Genomic DNA, 19375 nt, shown 5'->3' with positions numbered 1-19375 from the left:
ATTTTGAGTAAGATTCAAGGATATCTGGTTAATTATTATTCACTCAATTTAGGGATACCCTGTATAACCCATCAAAAAACAACAAATCACTTTTGAGAAATTTTGTGCTTGCAGCTCAAAAATAAATTAAAGTAGCTGTTTTATAGCAGGCACCCTGTATATTAAAAAATGTCATTAATAAATACGAATTCATTTATTTAAATATTTCCTCAATAAATATTTAATAAATTGAAAATTGGATGCACTAAAATCGTTATTTATTAATTAGTTATAAAAACGAACCTGAAAGTTTATGAAGTAATAAAAATTTCAATACCAATTCGAAATACAGAAAAGCCAATCGATAAACATAAAAAGAGAACTTAAAACAGATTTTTTTTATTGGCCGCGCATCGAAATTACAGTATCGGTTTAACCCGATAAGCGTTAAATATAGATTTGAATTACCTAATTTAAAAGGTATCAGCTGCCTAGTCTCATTATTTCGGCGGATCCGCCGTACGCAGACGGCGTCCGAATTGACACCTGCCGCTCAGATATAAAATACCTAAACTCTCCAATTAATAATTCGCAAATAATTATAAACGAACTTATTTGGCCGGTTCATTATTTCAATGCTCGTTTTCGGTAATTATTTAGCGTACGTGCGCACGTACGACAACGCAAATTAAACGGGCGGAACGCTGTTTGTATGTAAATGCACCGGCAATTAAATGCTTGCCGTCCTGTTTTCTGGACTCTTTAATTGTTGAATTTCAATACCATAAAATGTACTAGCCGATATAAAAGACTTTTTTTTAATATTTGCACACAACAATGCTGTAAGTAATTCCTGTAACCCGCACACAACAATATTATAATTAAAACAATCCCTTCATTTGAATTAACCCGAGCCAGCAATAAAAACAAGTAAGATTATGATAAACGCAACAATGTTGTATTTATGCATATGAAATCCGGGGTGGATTATCGGCGTTTGCGAAATACGTCGCTTGATTAACATACAACTTAAAAAAATAGTCCGCAGGGGTCTTTAAACTGCGGCGCATTCATTCGTCGAGGTGGAATTCTAACAGCATGGAATTTATAATGCGTATTTATCATATTTGCGTTGGCCTGTTAAAAATAAAAAATAAACGGGCCCGAGATTAATGTGAATTTCATTTAATTAATTAATTTGCGCCGCGCGTTCTGGTGCCGTAAATTATTTAAAACGATATTTAATACTATGAAAACAGTTAACTCGTTTTATGGTGTTTATTTTCGGATTTGTTATGCGTTTGTCTCACTGCGGCTTAATGGGTTTCATCGTCCATTTTTGCTGAATCTTTCAGCATGATTTATTATTACTGTGCCGGCGTTTTATCCGGTTTCAATGGAAAATTTAAAAATATGAAATATTTTGAATAAGTATTAACTGTATAAGCTGTGGTAAGAGATAAAAGAACCATTTCCTTGTTATTATTTTATTTTATTTTAAAACCTTACATGTTTCGACTTATATGTCATCAACAGGGGCTCTACAATAATGAAATATCACAGATTAAATTTATAAAAAGCAAATATTGATTACGTTACTCATACGTCAAAAGTTAAAAAATAATTATACATATTAAATCATATATTTTATTTGACAGATCACTTGAAATAATAATCAGATAATAGTAATACTGAAGAAGAATATATATCAAATGGATTGAATGATCAAAATTTTTGAACATATATAATATAACATATAATAATATATAAATTGAGATTTTCAGTTACGTTCCTTTCATATAGTCTCAAAAGAGTTTATTATTCCTTTTCTGTATATGAAGGAATATCTACAAAAACTGACACTAACACTGGCTAATTTCATAAATTTGTAATAACTTTTGTTTGTTTGGAACATGCTGTATAATTTCTTAAAATATGCACAACCAAACTTATATGGAATCACCAAATAATTACGAGAAACGGTGTTTTATTGGGAAAAAAAGTATTTTTAAAACAAAGCTTTTTATCCAAACCAATTTTACTACAAAACTATTAACAAAATCATTAAAACAAGCTCTACTTCTTCTTTTAACGTTAGTCCATAAGTGCTCAATATTATTAAGATCCGGCGAACAAGAAGGCATTTTGAATTCGGTCACATCTTCCATTTCCAAACAATTTTTGGCAACTTTGCTGGTATATGAAGGAGCAATATTCTGCATACTTAGGAAAGAATCCCCGAAAGCACCTCTCCAGAGGCTTACTACACGTTGACCGGTTAGTTATTGTTATAGGAATGAAAGGTGTCTTTGATAATGCCACCTCAAAACATCACACTTCCTCCTTTATATTTGGGGACCAATCGGCCACTACAGAGCTTTATCTTCTAAGACCTATAAAAAACGCATTCGCCAATCGTCTGATTCTAGGCCAATTCTCCGAAAATAACACATCTTGCCAATCTTCAATTGTCCAGTTTTTATGATCCAAACACAAACTTAAACGACCAACTCTATTTTGTGTTGATAGTTTGTTGAACCCATAACTATCTTTTGCTAAATAATTCTCGAGCAATTAGTCTTTTCCTAACAGCTGCAGCTTGCACAAGTTGCCTTTGAACCTCTGAATGAGGGGGATTTCTTTTTGTTATTTGTGCCAAAAAATGGTCCTGATCTTCTGTGATGATTCTTCTGGGCATATTTTAAAGGGTTCCCAACTCCAGAAACCTCAGACAAAGCAATAATTCTTCCCCTCTGGATTTCTGATAAATCATTTCACATAAAGCATTATAAATAATATTTGCGAAAATAAGTTCACTTCACTATTACTATACATGGGAACAGTAAAATTGCCAGTGCAGGAACAAATATTATCACGCATTTACATTTCTTAATCAAAAAAAAAACATTGGCTGTTTATTCACTCCTTTGTTTTTTTCATGAAAAACAATTCTTTCTTGTGATTCTAGTTTGGTTGTATGTATATGTAACATTTTAATAAGAATGAGAATGTTGTTATTTTAATAATATGATTTGGCTAAAATACTTAACATGTTAAAAAGGTCCTATAATAATGGCCACTACTGTACATAGAACTTAAATTATTTTTTTTATTCGAATATGCCTTTTGTTTCTTTCAGATAATTACGAAAATTTGAATTTTTATTTTTTAAATATTCTGTGATCCTTGTATGTATTTTTCATATTTTTCAATTCCTTTTCCATTTTTTATAATATTTTTAGTACTTTTATTTTATTTATTAAAAAGTTTTTAGTTTGTGTGGCATTTTCGGTGGTAATTATTGTTGTTCAGTGGATGTGGCAGCGTTCGGACGAACCCGGCAACGTATAATTTGGCACAGTAAAAGGCAATTACCATTTTCAAATATAAATCAAAAGTTAAAGTAAAATTTCGCTTTACATCGGCAATTGCTATGCACAAACCTTTTCATAATTAGCAGAACATTAGGCAGGCCGGTAATACTATATCTTAGTGAATAATAAGCTATTGCCTATGTTAATAAGTGAGTTTTTTTATATCTTACATCAATTATGAACGCGCCGCAGCGTATTTCTTGAATACAAAAGTGAGTAAGACTCGGACTGGCCGTGTTATTATACTTATTTGACTGAAATTCAAATAAGCGTATTATACCGGGATCGTTAAAATTCAACGAAACTGGACGGAAACACGTTTTCTTTCAGTGCTGAATAAATCTTGGACTAGGTGAAGGAAAAAATGCATGAACGAAATTTATTCGACCCGTCGACAAACGTTATGTGACAATTACCACACATTGTTCATTAAAAGATTGCAATGATACGAGTGTTAAATGTCTCGTTAAAAATTCCACTTTACATAAAAAAATTGTAATTGACTGAAAATTTGAATAATTTTTCAATAATAATTGTGTTGATTGACGTTTATATTTTATTGAATTCCGTATTTGGAAAACACGTCACATTACAGATAATAAATCTTAATTTACAGTGATACAAAAACGTAAATAAAGCGCATAACATATTTTATGAATGGAAAAGTATAAATGTAATAAATCCAACTGACTATAAAACAGAAAAAATCCCTATTAAACACGAGCTATTAGTATAGATGTCAGAGACACAATTTATTATATTTATAGACACTAATCTGGAAATATGAATAATAAATTAGGAAAATAAATATGTATAATTACGGTAATTTCATATGTGAGAATTTTACACTCCATGAACAAATAAGAAAATAAGCATATTTGCCCAGAAAAATCTATTTAATATTTTTAAAATTTAGATTAAGTAAATTACAATATTTATTTCCTTGGATAAAATCTTTTTAGTAAAAATATTCAAATACTAATCATCTACTAGTTGTATAATAATAATATATAATGTGCCTTAACAAACATTTCTTGTTAAATTGGTTTCAGATTCAGTAAATTTTAATATTTATTTCATAATCTGAATTGAGTAATCGCTGTTTTCTTGGATTATGTTTGAAAGTCTTTTCAGTAAATGTCCTCAAATAAACATCTCTAACTCAATATTTGTTTATACAATCAAAATATTGACAAAATTTTACCGAAAAAGTTGATTTTAATACAGACAGTTTTAAATTAGAATGGAATAGAATTAGAATAGAATTAATTGTTTACTATAAACATAATTTACTAGAAATTTGCAATTTTTGCATTTCCTGTAATTTTGACTCACTGTGTACTAAAAGAAAAATTATTTGTTTTATCATTTTCATCTAAAGAAATTTAGAGAGACGGATTGAATTAGCTGAAACTGAAACAAATAACTAAAAAAGTTCATCTTATAGACTTTTTAGTTGATAAAATTTGCCTTTGATAATTCCACAATTTTAAATAAAACGCTCTTTTGAACAATTATATTTATATTCAATAGACTGATAACTTTAATGGCAAAGCTGGTACAAATTAACGGCGGCATCTTAAAATAATAAAACCGGGAGGTTGTTGATGGGCCGGCAGTGACCCCATCAATTACGCGAACACTTTGTTCGTACCATAAAAACGGTTCGGAATGTAATCATTTGCTAAACTGTATCCGCACGTAATTAGATGTAAGTTGTCTCGTGTGTATTTCACGTTGTCAGATGGGTATGGACCTTACAGCTTACAGCGTCCAAGTGCTAACGAGTCTTGCTGTTTTGCCTGCCTCCGACGCACAGCCACTACCGCACTAATTGCTTGTAACCACTCCGACGAGTATGTAGCTAATGTTTGTCCGCATGCGGACTGATACACTAACGCAAGATTTATGGGAGATCCACACAAGGACCCACACCTCATTCCAACCACTAAACAACGGTTATTAACATATTAATGGCCTGCGTACTGTTCTAAATCAATCTACGTTTTGTTTAATTAATTTCCACGCATTTATCTGCACTATTAAACTAAATACAACTTAGAAATCAATAATAATCGATAGTGGAATAATGGTGAAATTTGTGGTGGGCAGACGTTTGGTCGTGGGTTCGATTTACAACTAGTTCCAGTCCTGATAATAATATTTGTCGTACGGGAACAAAAAATCGCGCTGTTCTGCCGTAATGGGTTTTTAAGTGAAATCTGGATTCCTAATCGTCCGTATAATCTTCGTCTACGATGAACGGCGGACTCGTGGTAAATATGTAAGGATTTATTGCTGATACCTGAACGTATGACCGAGGTTGGTTTGTCCACGAGCGCTCAAGATTTCGGATCGATAATGACTGTTATTATGGGTGATTGATTTATTTTGTGATTTGATCTATTGACACCATTAGCACTTAAACAGGATCATTTGTAACGCATCAAACGATTATTATCTAATAAATTTTGATACGCACGTTCCACCACACCGGTGGTTATTTATTATGATTGGCTCAATAGGTCACCATTTATCTTTCTTTTTTGTAATTGAATTTTTGGTATTTTGTATTTTGAAACAAGATATTCATCATACACCTGTAATTATAATCTAGTTATAGAGGCGTAACAATGATGAATAATTACAATGATGATGGTTAACAATGTTTTCAAATTTTGTAATGTCAAAATGATACACAATCAAAATTTCGGCTGATCTTATCTTAACTAGGTCCCTATTTTGAAATATAACAATATAACTATTAGCTTCCTTAATTTACCACATCTTTGTGTTATGAAATACGAATAAATAATTATTTTTTAATAGTAAGGTTTCTAAAATAAATTTATCCATTATTAAAATAATAAATTAAATAAGATTTATAAGAAAAAAAAATTTTAATAGACTTCGTTTTTGCGATATACATATGTTCATTGAGTTCTTTTCGTAATGACCAAATTGAACGTAAATAATATTCTCTTCATTGAAAGAGGAAGCAGAATAAGAAGGAAAAAAGGATAGATTAGTAAATATTCTTTGCTTCATTCAAATTTTTAATTGAATTAGTTTTACTTCGAGGTTAAAAGTGCCCTTTGTACAATCAAATAGAGAAACTGATTTTGTTTTCAGAGATTATTGATACTTGAAATTGAGAAAATAAACGAAATGAGACGAAAGAATTACCATTTCGTTCGTTATTGTTTATCTATAATTAAATACAGAAGTACAATTTTTAAAAATTAACGAAGACTAACCCTAAAAAGTAATGAATATTTTTCTATTTCATGGTATTAAAATTTTAAAACAAAAAGTATTTTTTGAAGTAAAAAGATTTATGTGGCATCTTCCCATTCATTATCAAATTGGATGTGCATCGACATTCTCTCCTGCACGTTCACAACAACAAACGGCCGATTATTACCATATTAATGACGTTACAATGCTCTAAATCAACTTAATTATCGATGTGTTTTCGTTAATTAATATTAATTTTATACGACTCTTGTGGGAATACGAGTAGTCATGCTTAACACACATTTGAAACCGAAGTGTAGTATATTCATCCGTGTTTAATATTCATTATTTTTTTATCCTTTTTAAATAAAGTATACCTAATTAATTTATTCGACATGTGCATCCTATAAATATTATATGTTAAGGGTACTAATTTTTGGTCTTTGTTACAGGTAAAAGTTTGAATCCAGTCCGGGAGTAAGTTTATCGCCCTATCAGTTAATGATACCCTCAAGTAAAACCTTAAAACACGACAACGCGAATATAAATTAAACAATACAAAAACAGCTACTGTTAGTCAATGATTGATTGCGGCAACACAGGTGGGCAGAGAGAGAAGAGATCAGCGTGTAGAAGGTGGAGGAAGTGTCGTGATCGTCAGCCATAGTGATCGCGTCGTTCGTTATCTCGACGGTGTCACGTCTGTGTGATGTGTATGTAATCCATTGTGGGCATACTATATAGTATCCATGACCTATCCCCCGTGGTTCGTGTTTCGATTGTTTCGCGTGCTACGTACAATCGTTCAGTTTCCACGCACCATCCTCCCACTGATTTCCTCCAAATGTTTATTTCACATTGATGTCCGCCGTTATGGTTTCATCCTTGGACTTGCCAGTTTTACTGTTGTTTTTTATTCGTCAATGTCTCCTTCGCATTTTACTTACCGTTAGATTTGCACTTCCCGCAAGTGATGGTCTTGAAAATAAAAACACAAAGAATACAGAAAATAGAGGGACTTGGCTATTTTACTCGTAAATTTGCTTATCTTCTTTCATGTCGGGAAATCTTAGATGAGAGCTACACACTTTTACGTTCTTTAGAGAAACATTAATTGACGTCACAACAGGAAAGATTATTATCGAAAACAGTTACTCTCTTCCCATTGGAAAACACCAAATTGCTTTAGTTGTGTTCACCATTTTCTGGCAATGTCTATTCTTCTATGATAGCTGCATTTCTAAAACCGTCATTATTTTGAAGTCATTTCAATCGTACGTTGCTATAAGCTTTCATTGTATTTTGCCCTTACACCATTACAAACAACAAACTGATCCACTCGTGCAGTGTCTATAGAAACAAGATTTCATAGAATGATTTAAATTAATGATCGTTAGTAAGTAATAAAATTATAATGTATGTAACTTTTTGATGTTGAGACCAGACATTATTTAGAAGAAAAAAGTGAGAAATTGAAGCAGCAACGGAGAAGATTATTATTAAAAACCGTTCTTGAATCATTATATTACAAGGAATTCTTCGTACACTATCATCTACAGAAACAAACATTTAAATGGATTCTATGAAATGATGATTGTTAGTAATAGTTACAAAATTGTACCTTTAAATGAACTTTCTTCATCAATGAAGAAACTAGACATTATTTCAGAAGCAAAAACTGATCTACTTTCACACTTTACAGGAAAGCGAATGTTGAACCAACATTTAGTTTCCGAATGATGATCGTTAAAGACTAAAAAACCTATTTGATTCACTTATTACGGTTATGACCTGTTTTTAAAAACTTCTAATGAACCACATAAATATGTGTACTTAAAACCAAAAAATAATAATTTAAAAACCATTACGAGTCCATTTTTAATCCACACAACCTTAATACGATTTTCAAAAGCAGCATAGTTTCAGTTTTTTCAACAATTACACCAGATCATAAAACTGTATCATCTTAACAACCGTTAAAGTACAAGCTATATAAATCACATTAAGCCTCTTTTTAAACAACAATGATTACAAGAAACTGTCGGCGAAAAAATAACTCCCGGTGCGGAATGCGGCGGTCTGCAGGAAATAGTTTTCAGTACATTGATTGTAATATGCGTTCTGGTTCGAGGTTTACATTTGCCGCAGTGGCTAAAAGCTCGGACCCGGAAGTCCACCGTTTGTTCTCTATGGGCTTCCGGCTTATCGGAAGGACGATTTCCCCGGACGTATCCGAGCCACGTCGATTTTGTTATGGACGATTTCAGCTAATGACGGGAATTGAAGTGCGGAGGTCATTCCGCTTAAAGAACGTTTCGAAAAAGGGACGATCCCGCATTGTGGAACGTCTCGGCGATAAATAAGGAGAGAGGCCGTCTGGGAAAGCTTCTGCAGTAGTGGAAGTCATTTGCCGAAAGAAGAGTGGCGCAATAAATATGCATTGAATGATTGCGATAGGATGGGGCCGATATGCAAAGCAGGTATGTTTTGCGGAGAAGCGGTACAGCATCCTACACGAGACACATCTACGAGCCAAGAGGTATTCGATGTTTGAGATAGTCGCTACTGAACCGGTAGCGCGGATGAAGACATCAACTCGGCTATTAACGACCCGGACCCCGCCACTCAATATGCTAATCGTCTCACACTGATACATCAGTTCCAGGTTTCCACTGACACGTCTAATTGTTTTTTCGACATTTTTCAATGTCCATAAATTTTACGCGGTGCATTCCGAGTGGCCGAACGTGAATGTTTAATGGAACGTGCAACGCGACTATCGAGCCACCTAAATTAGATAAAGGGACCAATTATTTTTCCATGTTGCTCGCATTAAATTGTATACTATTTTCATAAATTAAGCAAATCATTGTTCCTTTTTTCTGTTTCCGTTAATTAACCAAATCTCGACGACTAGTGTTCCAGAAAACTTTGATCTCAGATTAGGGATTTATCTCTCGCCTTCGGCGATCTGTTCACTACGCCCAATTCATTCACACAGTTTTTAATTAAATTTTATCTCAAAATCTGAACCTTTTAATTAATATTCTAGTTTTTATTTGGTGTAATTGTATGCACGTTATTTCGCCTCTAAATTGGGAGTATGACCTTCCTTCGTAAAATTTATCGACTTGCACCTATCCAAATATCGGCAAGATTAATGGGAAAACATCGTGAGGGCGATGAATATTTTAAAACTTAAAAATAGTTTTCGTTACAGTTAATACGGTTTAGCATTACACAACAAACTCGCATTTCCACTAATAAATTATTCAATTACACATTCACGTGTACAGAACAATCGCATTTGTTTAAAAGATACGTATGTAAATGAAATATTAGCATTAAATAAGCTGAAACTATAAAACGATTTGGCATTTCTACTATTTCTTGCATCGAGTGCAGTTATTTGCATAATAATACATTTCGCCGGCTCGATTTTTCAGGTCGGGGATGAAGTTGTTCGATGGTCTAACCTCAAGGTTGTCCGCAAGGTGAATCTTTTCTTATTGATTTATATCCAGTTCGAGGACACTCATCTTTTAGTCCACCAAATCTATCTATGGTGTTTAAGTTGGTTAATTTTTTCAATGCTTTAATTAAGTGTCAAACGGAAGAAAATTTTGGTGAGCTGGCGTCGGATTTTGGCGGCGCCGGATCGTGTAATTGGGCGGAACAGGCGAAACGGGCGGCGTACATGAGAAATGAGCGACAGGGAATGTAGCGTGCGACGCCCCGACCTCGGGCGTTTGTCTCAATGAAATCTTCACACACCATAAACATGGTGGGTGCATGTCTTCAATTTGCGATCACGCACTCACGTGCTTTTGTTTGTTTACATCATCTTCCTTTTATTGACCCACCTGGATCAGCTGGTGCGGCCACGCCACTGGCTCCATCCCGCACACCGTGACCCAATTCGTATGTGCCACGGGAGATGAGGAATTTGGAATCGTTGCACACACACACACGCATCGTGCGGAGCAATTGATCGTCGTGTTTTAATTAAACGAAGAACGGATTACACATCACGAACCGTCAATTTGTTGTTGCAGACGTGCATTCCCAATAGTTCATGGTTTATTTGTTCGGTCGCAAAAATAATATTTAACCATCGAGTTGCGGAACTGTAATTTAAGTGCGAGTTTAATCACACACACTGAAATAAAACTATGCTAATCATTATTGTCAAGGCTCTCGATGTGTTTCTTTTGTGGAAACGCACAAAAAAACTAGGGAAAAAAACAGGCGGAATTACCACTGACAAAACATATAATTTGTAAGACATTACGGCTAGGGAAAGGCTTCATTAGTTTTATGGCAAATAAAGCAGAACGAGACAGAATCATTAGATCATTAAAACTGTGATGAAGAATAATTGTTGCTATATTAATTATATGTACGGCGATATACTGTAATCAAACGTATCAGGTTGCATTTATCAATGTAAATAGTTCAACCGTGTAACGTTATTATTATTATTTACGGCGATTTTAATTCGAGATAAATTGCTATAAATTATTCTGCGATCTTATCATTTTATTTAAATTAAATGCAACAGATAATAAAAGTTTAATGTACCTATGTTACAATGTTTAGGTAAGGTGAGAAAATTGTTTTGTATTTTCAGACATTGCCATGAATATCCAAAGTTAGTTAATAGATATCTATTTCAAATAACATAATATATATTACATTTTAATTTTATAATATAATATTTTTCACAAAGGCAATAAGAAATGCATTAATTAATAATATATATTATTTTTTTTACAATTAAATTATTATATTATTTTTGTCAAGGATTTTAATTTGTACTTAATTACATTTACTTTTAATAATTTTATGAATGTATTTTTTTTAATAAATATTACGAATAATTTACGAGTAAATTTATTTTCGAATTTTTAAATATAGTGGATATTGTAGTGGCCACAATTATATCAACTTATTAAAATATATTAAAAATATGAGTATTACTTCTTGAATGTTAATATTATATATATATATATATATATATATATATATATATATATATATATATATATAACATTTTCCACAAAGATAACAAGATGTGCATTAATTGGTAATATATACAATATAATATTTTTACAATTAAATTTATTTATTTAAAGTATTTATTTATGTAGTAAGTAAAATTATAATAAAATTTTAGAAATAGAAATTAAAAAGAAATAGATAAAAAACTGAAAAAAATATAATATAATTATCGTCATAATTATTTAAATTTAATAATTTTAATTGAATTTCGAATAATAAAATGTAATTTATTTTCTTTTAATAATTTTATGAATGGATTTATTTTAATAAATAAATGAATAATTTACGAGTAAAATTAATAAATTTATTTTCGAATTTTTAAGGATATACAGTAGTGACCATAATTATATCAACTTATTAAAATATATTAAAAATATGAACTGTACTTCTTGAATTGAACTCCAGTACCTATAAGTAATTAATATTTTTTCTATTATTGTTGTGTCTACCATTGTTAACAAATTTATTCTTAGGTTTAGAAAAGGCGAGAAAATTGTTCTTTTGTATTTTCAGACATTGCCATGAATATCTAAAGTTAGTTAATAGATATCTATTTCAAATAACATAATATATATTACATTTTAATATTATAATATAATATTTTCACAAAGGTAATAAGAAATGAATTAATTAATAATATATTATTCTTTTTACAATTAAATTATTATATTATTTTTGTCATGGATATTAATTTGAATTTAATTACATTCATTAATATTTATTTATGTAACAAGTAAAATTATATAAGAATTTTAGAAATAGAAAAATTGATAAAAAACTGTAAAAATTATAATTATCATCATAATTATTTAAGTTTAATAACTTTAATTGAATTTCGAATAATAAAATGTAATTTATTTTTTTTTAATAATTTTATGAATATACTTTAATAAATATTATGAATAATTTACAAGTAAATTTAATTTTCGAATTTTTAAGGATATACTGTAGTGGCCATCATTATATCAATATTATTAAAATAAATTAAAAATATGAGCTGTATTTCTCCAACTCCAACAATAACTCCAGTGTCTATAAATAATTATTATTTTGTCTACTATTGTCATTAAATTTATTCTTAGGTTTAGAAAAGCTGAGAAATCTGTTATTTTGTATTTTCAGACATTGCCATGAATACCTAGAGTTAGTTATGATATCTATTTCAAATAACAAAATATATATTACATTTTATTATAATAATATATAATTTTTCACAAAAGTAACAAGATATGCATTAATAATATAAACTTATTATTTTTACAAATAAATTCAATTCAATATTTAACAATTTCAATAAATATTTTAAAAATTTATTTATTGTGAAAGGTCTGCAATCTAAGTAAGTCTTTTGCAGACAACATTATTACAAATATTTTATGAAATTAACATTTTAGGTTCGTCGCGTAATCACCCATTGATATCTCCAAATTATGCATTCTAATTTGACCCTAATGCGCCGATTTCGACACGAACAAAATCGATTTCCAAAATTAATTCATAGAAAAAAATCTGTAACACAAAACCATGTCAACGACTGACAAAAAAATTAATTGATAAAATTTATCACTGATTACCATCCAGAACTGCGACACAAATTGACTTTTATTACAGAATAATATATTTTAATCCCGTTTTCCGCAATGACAAATTTTTACGTTCGTTCCATTACGTATTGTTAAACTTCAGCCAGAACGCTAATTATATGGTAGGCTAATTCCAGCCCGTGAATGGGAAAAAGTTGCAATAAAACATAGACAAGCCGCAGTGCGCAGTGCAGTCCGCTTGTCATTCCCCTTAATTATAATTGTTGAGAAACTGAAACCGCTCATTATTGTCGTGAACGTATTTTATACGTGTTTAACTGGAAACGGCCAAACAAAGATACGAACGGAAAACGAAACGGATTCAGTCGTTAAGAAAAATAAACGTTTATGTTCGTTTCTCAAAATTTTTATACGTTTTATAAAATTGTGAATGAATATTCCTGTATTTAATTGCAGAAAAGGAAACAACACATAGCTTTTAACTTAATGTTCTTTTTTTTTGGACACACAATTTACAACTTGAAAGATTATAAATAATGATACGTTAATATATCTAAATATTATTATTCATTACAAATTGCAACAACAACATATTTTAATTGGTTTTAAATTATATTTTTGTTACAACTAATTATACAAATTAACTGACATTTACCGACAGCTTTGTATATTTATGTTCATTATTTTAAATAAATTATTTGGCTACAATAATTTTTATTTAAATCAGCACCGATAAAAAACCTTGTTTTACATGAATAAAATTAACTTGTTAAATTTTTGTAGAGTTCAAACAATAGATTTGAAACATTTCGGGTAAAAATGTTGATCGCAGTTCCACGCCCCTGATTACACATCTAGTGAACCATCAAGAGTGCCAACGGCTTCAGCCTGTTTCAACTAATAGTGGCGTCCACACAGCCTGTCATTACAAAAGAGTTAGGAGAGGATTTTAAAAAGCTGGAACAAGGGCTTAAATTTCTTTATAATTTGTTCCCATAAAGATTTTGTTCCCTGCCTAATGATCCGCCGTACTTTTATATTATGTATAATTTTTATATATTCTGGTTTTAATGGTTCAAGACTTCGAAATGCGTCCAATGAAACTATGCGTGTAATATTACAACGGGGTGGTATTAAAAAACAATTTATTTACTTAAAATGCAAAAACCTCAGTCTATTTTTAGAATAAAAATAAAAAACTGATTAAAAATTTAACTGTTCATAAACATAAGGCACGTAATTATTTCCCAATGACTGATCGTAACCTGAAGCTATCGAAATTCAACATTCATCATCCAAAAAATTCGAAATAACAGTAATTTATATCCAAAGTAAATACAACAAAGCCAATAATTAGAAGATTTGTTAACTCGATGATTTTTGTCGGATTTATTCTTACAATTTCCATTAATTATAATCAAAACATAGGGTCAAGAATCTAAAGTGAAGTCCGCGTTTTTGATGGACGTGTGTCCATTTGACTGCGGGTTCAAATCTAAAGGTCGGACGGTTTAATTAAAAACCAATTAAGACGTTTCTCAATAAAAATATGTTTGATGTACGAACACTTTGAGTGAGAGTCACAATAATTGATTGTTCTTTTGTGCGCACATTACATGTTTTCAAGCAATAAAAGAAAACACTCTAACCGTTTTAAATTTGTTGCCGGCACAATTTTTCGGGTAATTGAATTGATAGTTGTACAAACTTAGACGACGATGTATTTACGTAGTACATTTCCGGAATGTAATAAGTAAATGAGAGCAATAAAACGGAAAAAGTGCATTTTGGTGTGTGCTTAAAATAAAAGTGAAATAGTACAATTTCACATAATTCTAGAACTTCATATTTTTTATGTAATGAATGTGAATAACATCTGCGAATAGTTCTCAGGCCGCATTATTATTAAAATTGGTAGTTTCGCGTTCCTATCATTATTTACTTTAATCATATATATGGATATTCAAACATTTGGTATTATTTTATTTAGTTAATGTTGTACGAAGGGATCAAACCAGTTTTGTAATAGATATAATTTTGTGCAACTGAAATTTTAGTCTCGTTCCGATCGATTTACAATTACTTATTTCAAACAAGGTAATTGAAAATAAATAATTTATAAATTGTATGTTCTATTTTAGCTTTAACACGAATAAAATTTAAAATTTATGCATCTAAAAATTAAACAAAAAAGCCTTACAACAATTACTTATTTCAAACAAGGTAAAAACTTTGGATTGGATGTCCCAATTCTAACTTCCACACGGATAAAATCGATTATTGTTCCTAGCTATTTGTGCCCAAGTAATTTATTTACCATTGAGGATTTCGCCGTGCTTATAGAATAATAAATACGCACATAAACAAAAAAAGAAACATTCATCATGTCAGTGTTCCCATTTCCTAATCCGATGAATTCCGGTGCATAATGTATTTTTTACTGTTTAATGAGTACGTTTGAGCTGAAGAAAATTTAATGTTCTTCACTCCGTAAAAGATGATTGGTGTATTAGTACGCGTTGACTAATGGTCTTTTGTTTACTTTTGAATTTGAATACGATGCACAGAAAAAGCCGTTAAGAGTTTTAGAAACATAATAATTATATTTTAATTTTTGTTTGAACAGTAATGCGCCAAAGGTGTAAAGTGTAATATCCATTTTAATTCTTACAAAGTATTGGCGCTTTAGTCCCTTTTTATGTTATCTTTTTATAGTTATAGACCATTTATGGCGACAATGAAATAGAAATAAAACGCATTATTGCTTTTGCTTTATGGTCTGCTGTAAATATTCTGACGGGCAACAAAAGTCGCATAGCGAAAGCTTAAGTAATTATGAATTAATTCCATATGTACAAACCATGTATACACTTTTTTTTATTATTAATATTTGTTATCTGTTTTAATATTAACTTTTAATGTTTCCCCAAGTTATAATTATTGAGATAATTTGGATGTCATTTTCTGTCATAAAATTTGATAGTAGAATTAAAAAATAACTTCTTATAATTAAAGTTCAATAATTTTTAAATGTTTACCACTCAATAATTTTAATATTCATGAAAGAATGTAAATGTTTTAAAAATTATGTGGTCATATTGCCATGTTTGGAAAGAATGACAAGAAGTCTAATATTATTCTTTTAACATTAACCTAAAATGATGGTAGAAAATTTATACATTTAAAATTTAAACTAATAAGAATGGATAGAAAGGGCAATATTTATGCCTGTTTTAATAACTGTTTTAAAAATTATGTGGACATATTGCCATGTCTACTTTTTAACGTACTTATTTGGGAATGATAAATATATTTATTAAACAGAAAAAAAAAAACGAAAATTTTCAAGTAAAAAAAAGATTTTTGTATATTTCATACATGAAAACCAATTCTACAATTTAAAATGTATTTGATGGTATAGTTTTTAAAATATATTTTTCAATTACTTTTATCACAAAATTTCAGATTTTAAATTTTAAAAAATATCATATGAAATAAAAAGAACGTCAAGAATTTGATATAAATCTAAAACTGTGATAAAAATTTATACAATTTAAAATTAAAGAAATCATTGCAGTTTAATTTTTTTCCAACATATATGTCTATTTGTTATATCTACTTTTTATCCCATATATTTGGGAATTATAAAGATATTTATTAAACGGGAAAAATAAATGAAAATATCTATTAAACAAACAATTTAAATATTAATAATAAAAATAAATATATATTTTTTGTTTGTTATATATTGTTTACAAGGATTGTTGTTTTTTCACAAATGTTTTATTATAATATTTTAAACATTATATTTTTAAATATAATATTAAAACATTTCTTGATTTTTTGAACGAACTAAAATATTATAATATTTCTAGAAGAAATATATATTTTGTAATATGATTTTGAAGAGTTGTTTTAAAAACAATATTTTCTAAAATAGTCTAATATTAAAAACATTTTTGTTTGTTCTTAAAATTAATTTCAATTTTAACTTAAAAATTCTTATATTATGATTTAATAATTGATAAGAATCATTTATGAATTAATATTTTAATGTAAACTTCAACAATGTGAAACATGTTTTGACGCAATTACAAACAGTAACAGAAAAAATAAGAATACAATGAGAGAAACATTTATCTGCTGATTGTCTGATGTCCATCATTAAGTAATTAAACGTATCAACAGTTTTAGAAATGCGGCGCTAATTTTAAATTAATATCTGTAGAGTAAAAAGAATTCCGCCCAGGCGCTTGACCTCCGCACTCCGTGGCGGAGGGCTAATGCGGCCCGTACATTCCAATTAAGTAAAACGTTTAGTTCTGCTTTCACTGATTCCCTGGAGCCGTCTCTGTTTCAATTAGCCGTACCCTCACACGATGTTCCTGATGTTTCTGCTGTCAGTCGAATTATTTCCAAAACATTTGATGTGTGTTTAAATCCACTCGGAATATGTTTAACACATACGCTTTTTTGGGCCGTTGTAAATAATTACTTTGGATTTTTCTCAAACTGCTAAATTACACCTTTGTCTTATCACGGATGTTTTTCACCTACGTTTTTAGGACCAGTTTCTATTTCATTTCTTCTTATCGAGTTTTAATGACTGTTATTACATTGCTATATTTTTGACTGTAATTTTACGGTACAGCTGCAGCCGCACAATTTAGGAACCGGGGATAACGTATTTGAAATTAATTACCAAGATGATATTCCCACGTAATAATTACTTCTTATGTCATCTTTTGAAATTTTATTTAATTAACTTTCTTAATTACATTTTCTAGAAAGAGCCACACAACTGGACGATACATTCTCATTTTCATGATGTTTAACATCGTCATTTGTGATAGGATTATTAAAGTAACAAATATGGTAATTAGTCGGTTTTTAAAATGTCACACAACTAATAGCTAAACATACAATTGATGATGGGTCTTCATACAAAATTCACTCGTATGAAGACCCATCAGACGGTGTTTTTAAATAAACTGACTTCCTACTTCTATCTGACAACTGACGATGCAACTTACAGTATCGGACAAAATTAGAACGACTTTCTTTTTGTTTAAAATTAAAAAATTCTTACGAAACTGATCTGTTTCTATTAAATAATAAAACACAAATATAAATTATGTTATTTATTGACGAAACATGTTACGTGCCCTTATCTTCTTATCCACAATCTTCCACAAGTTTTCTATTAGATTAAGATCGGGAAATTGAGCTGGCCACTTTAAGACATTGATTTTTTTGTTGAACAAATCATTCTTCAACAAGCTTGGCAGTATGTTTGGGATCATGTCATGCTGAATTTTAACATTTTTCATTCACAATAGGGTAACATAACATCTAATATGTTACGATACACAAAACTATCCATTTTGGCTCCTATTTTGTGAATCGGGCCCATATCGTAAGCGGAAAATAACTACAAACCATAACATTTCCACCTTCATGTTTAATAGTTGTTGTAACATATTATGGGTGAAATCTATTGTCTTTAGGGCGGTGAACAAACTGTTCACCATCACTTACAGTCCATTTCCGGCAACAGTCCTGTCACCAACTTTTGGAACCTTCATAAATTTTTAACTGCAAATAAACTAAGTCCTAATTAATCCGCATCGATCTGACCACCTTTGATCCACTGCTTTTATTTTCGTACACCATCTGTGAGTCAATAATTAATTACCAGCGTCTAAAATACAAACAGAACGGGAGCAAATACACAAACCCATTAATTACCCAGAACAACTTCATACAGATATCCATTAAAAATTGACACAGAACGTCTTGTAATTCGCCGTGGAAAATTAATGGACGACTTGAATTCGGGCATTGTTGTCCAATTACCCCGCTCTATAACCATCATTTATTATATCTTCCAGAATAGCATGTTTCGATAACTATGGACTATTTTTATGATACACACAAAGAAAAGTAAACCGTGTAAGGTAAGACATTACTGTGACAGAAATTAATATTTTCTTACACAGGTACTTAAGTTTTAATGTAGTTTACATTACGCTGATACTTAATACTAGTTGAGCTATGATCGTAATGATTTCTGACAACGGTAATCAATATGAAGCGTGCCACAGAACCAAATAAATTTTTGATTTGCATAGTTTATTGGAATGTAAATGTGCTGCAGTCAGCTATTACTTTTCTTAATAA

The 19375-nt window shown here is 30.3% G+C and overlaps 1 protein-coding gene across 2 annotated transcripts in view; it reads left to right on the top strand.

Annotated features, from left to right (window-relative positions):
* LOC109596310 (aryl hydrocarbon receptor protein 1) overlaps nucleotides 1-19375 on the top strand; it is a 76285-nt gene that overhangs the window by 13206 nt on the left and 43704 nt on the right. The window lies entirely within an intron of this gene.

This window comes from Aethina tumida, chromosome 3, assembly GCF_024364675.1.
Source record: "Aethina tumida isolate Nest 87 chromosome 3, icAetTumi1.1, whole genome shotgun sequence".
Lineage (NCBI taxonomy): Eukaryota > Metazoa > Arthropoda > Insecta > Coleoptera > Nitidulidae > Aethina > Aethina tumida.
The sequence above is the reverse complement of the archived record's forward strand: the minus strand, read 5'-3'. Positions and strand labels throughout refer to the sequence as shown.